This window comes from Triticum dicoccoides, chromosome 5B (assembly GCF_002162155.2).
Source record: "Triticum dicoccoides isolate Atlit2015 ecotype Zavitan chromosome 5B, WEW_v2.0, whole genome shotgun sequence".
Taxonomy (NCBI): Eukaryota; Viridiplantae; Streptophyta; class Magnoliopsida; order Poales; family Poaceae; genus Triticum; species Triticum dicoccoides.
In genome coordinates, this window is record NC_041389.1 from 31,456,972 (window position 1) to 31,461,281 (window position 4,310).

Here is a 4,310-nt window from a genome sequence, read left to right on the forward strand (position 1 = left end):
TCTCCGGTGATTGTTTTTTTTTCTGCTCTCCGTTGCCCCGGTGCCCCAGCGCCCGCTGTCCCCGCCTCCACCTCCGGTGATTGTTTTTTTTTCTGCTCTATTTTTTCAATTTTTTTCATTTAATTGCTACTTTTAGGTTAGTGCTAGGTTAGAAAAAATAGTTAGTCATATTTTAGGTTAGTCATAATTATAAGAAGAAGATGATGATGAAAAAAAAGAAAAAAAAGAAGAATAAGTAGAAGAAGAGGAAAAATGAAAAGAAGGAAGAAGAAGAAGAAGAAGAAGAAGAAGAGGAGGAGGAGGAGGAGGAGAGGAAAATAAGAAGAAAAAGAGGAGAAGAAGAGGAGGAGAAGAAGAAGAGGAAAAACATGAGAAGAGGAGAAGAAGAAGAAAAGGAGGAGAAGAAGACGAGGAGAAGAAGAAGAAGAAGAAGAAGAAGAAGAAGAAGAAGAAGAAGAAGAAGAAGAAGAAGAAGAAGAACTTCTCAATTCTCAAGCTATATAATTGATCAATAAACTTTTATTGATCCAAATTATATTCTATTGAAAAACTTCTCAAGTCTCAAGCTATATAATTTATAGATCCACAATTTATGTTCATTTATGAAAAAACTATTTCAAAATTTATAGCCTGATAGTTTATCATTCATGAAGTTGTCTTGTGTAAACTTTTACAACAAGTATTATGTGTAACCTTTTACAACAATCTCTTCATATCCTGCAAAGACAAAAGTTTTGTCCAACTGAGGTACTTAAAACTTTAAGTAATTCCCATAGTGAATCATTTTAGAGATGATTGGGGTACTTACTACTAACAATTAGTCTATATGAAACATACGGCTTTGTACATAAACACACATGATAAATCTCATTCATCCATACGTGCTTATCAACTATTGATTTCTGCATAATGTTATGTTGTGTGACATGTTGAGAAAATATTTTCTCCTTTTAAAATTCTTTAAAACTTCTGTCACGGTACAAGTAATAGTATAATCAGATGTTTCAGTCTATCTATATAGATTTTAATCTAATAATTCTAAGTGTTTTCGAAACATGTTCTTTGTGGTAGTGTACATTATTTTATTTTCATCTAGTGATATGTCATACATATGTAAGATCATAAATTCCATGGAGCTCCCATTAAATTTCTTGTATGCACAAATCTTTTGATAAATTTCAAATTCTCCAATTACTTTATCAAATTTCCAGTTATTTGATATTCTATTTCAAATCATACACATAGTTTTCAAATATTTATGTCATTCCAGTATTCCCAACATAACCTTTTGGTTGTATCTCATATACATCACATTTCAAATTTAGTTTTGTTATTCATTTGTCATATACATATATACAACACTTACCATGGAAATCCATTTATGCCTTTTAGTATTGCTACTAAATAAGAAGATTTGACAAGATTAACTCTTCCAATTCTACAAAATCTTTTGTAAAACTTTGCTTTCAGGATCATTATCCATGATAGATTGAAGACCCATTTATACATTTTTTGAAGGTTTCTTCAAGTTCAAAACGTGTTCCTTGCATATGGACTTCACTTTGGATTTTGAATGGGTTGAGTAATACCTATATTAGTTGGGTGCCATCATTGCTTCCTTGTAGTGCAAATGTTTCATCTTTATCTAAAATGAAATATTCGGTAGATTCGATAATCTTTCCCGACCTTTGCTTTTTGTTACAGTCTTAACAGAAGCTTCTACATCCTGTGTAGTAGGTTCTATTGCTTAGTTTTGTAGACAAAATTATTCCAGGACCTTTCTGGTTTAGTATTGTTTTAACTTCAGTCGGAGATTCAACAATCTCAATAAGTTGTATCACCCCCCCTACACACACACACACTTAGTCTTTTAGCGAGTAAACCATTTTCCTGAGAATTTTATGTGAGAAATGCAAAACCTACAATCAAGCAATGGTCTGAAATATTCTATGACACTGTGTAGTTTTATCAGACTCTTTAGATGGTGTATATTTTTAGTAAATATAGTGATGTTTCATTCATAAACCCCAAAATTTAATAAGAGAATATCGGTATATTTTATCTTTCGTCGTAATGATATTATATCTTCATCCTGAATTTTAGAACTATTTCAAATATTCTTAGTTCTTATCAAGTAAATCATATTTACTCATAATCTTAGATGAATTATAATTTTTCCGCCACACTCTGTTATATCCATCAGATGTATTTAGTCAACTAAAACACAAGACTTTTATGCTTCATCTATATGAAGATCAATTATCCACTATAACTATATGGTGTCATACACAAGTGGTTTCATCAGTCTTCTCAAGATCTTTAGTTTTAATGTTATAGATCATAGACTTCAAGATTTATCATGGATAAACCATCTCAAAATAAAGGTTTAATCAAAACCATGTTCTGATAATAATTCGAACAACTATTGTTTACAACTTATAAGAATATCCTTTGCATAATCCCTACGATAATGCATTACATAACTCTGAAGCAAAATAACTATTATTTTATGTCTATGATAAATCTCGAAGATAAACTAAAGACATGACTTCGATGGTCTTTGAGTAGTGATCCCATCACCATTCCCGACTTGTATCACGACTTTTTTTCTTCTCTCCTTGTGAGCTTTCTGTAGTCCCTATATCGGTTTGCAAAACATAAGCAACCGATTAGTATCAAATACCCATGACATATAGAAATTTAGAAGTAGAATAACATTAACTTTGTATAACTATTATTCCTTTACCGGAATAACCATTCTTCTTATCTACCAAATACTTCTTGCAGTTACGCTTCCAGTGTCCCTTCTGCTTGCGGTAGAAACATTCAGTCTCTTTAGAGGCTTTGCCCTTGCTCTTCTTCTGAGACTAGGACTTACCGTCTTCAGTAGATTTCTTCTTCTTGGACTTGCCCTTCTGCTTGAAACGGGTGGTCTTGTTGACCATCAACACTATTTTGTTCTTCTGCATTCAACCTCCGCAGTTTTGAGCATAGCAAACAACTCGTTTGCACTTTTCTCTATCCCATTCATGATAGAGACATCGTAAGATGGTGGGAGTGAAGCAAGGACACTATCTGTATCTAGTGTTGGTGGAATTCCAAATTCTAGAGTAGCCAGTCTATCAACATAGCCAACAAGCTTTACTATATGCTCACTCATTGAGGATCCCTCTTTCATCTTGCATTCAATCTTGGTAAATTCAAAACATTCGGTCCTTGCCTGTTTCTTGTACACAACTTCCAGTGACGCAATAATGAATTGAGTAGTGGAACGTTCAAAATGCTTCTGTAGCTCAAGATCCATGCAAGTTCAGATGAGGCACTGGACTGAATCATAGTCATCACTATGAATAGCGTAATTATCAACTTCTTCTCCCGTTGCATCCTTTCCAGGAGCATCACCTAGGGGCTGATCCAACACATACTCCTTCTTAGCACTCCTGAGAACAAATCTTAGGTTCCGGATCCAATCCACATAGTTTCCCCCATTAGCAGCCAACTTTTCCTTCTCTAACATAGGGACTAAGTTCAACATATTGCGAGCCATTGATCTACAATGATAAAATAAAAGTATTTAGACACTATCATTATGAAACCTGCACTAAGGTATTTTAGTTATAACAATATAAAGTGCACTCTCACTTAACTTAACACTACTAGGGAAAAGCCTATACACAGAGGTATAGCAGTAGTGCCGGCCAAAATAGGGCGCTACTGCTAATTTGTAGTAGCACGTTCGTGCAAAGCGTGCTATAGCTTAAACTATAGCAGTAGCGCATGTTCAGAAACAAGCGCTACCACTATAATTTCTACCGTGTTGGCTGTAGGCTAGGAGTAGTAGTAGCGATTCCGAGCAAAGTGTGCTACCACTATGGTTATTGTTGCAGCGCGTTTCCTGCGTACAACGCTATTGCTAAGAAAGAAAAGAAAAATGAAAAAAATAGAAAACTAAATGAAAATCATAGAAGTAGGAAACAGATAAATGAAAAAAAAGTAAGGATAAACAAAAGAAATTACTGCTTCCTATAGCAGCAGCGTGTTTTTATAAAACGCGCTATAGCTAACTTAGCTATAGCGCGTTTACGAAAGAGCGCTACTGCTAGTTCGACTTAACCACACGCGGGCTCAAAATTTTGCTAAGTCCTCTCCTTCCCCCCACTCCCCCCCGGCCCTCTTCCCCCAACTCCTTTGTCGCCGCCGCCTGAGCCTGCCCTCACCGCCGCCGCCCGCCCTCGACCTCAGCGCCGCCGCCCGCCACCGCTCTCGACCTCACCGTCGCTGCCCTCGACCTCACCGCCGCCGCCCGAGCC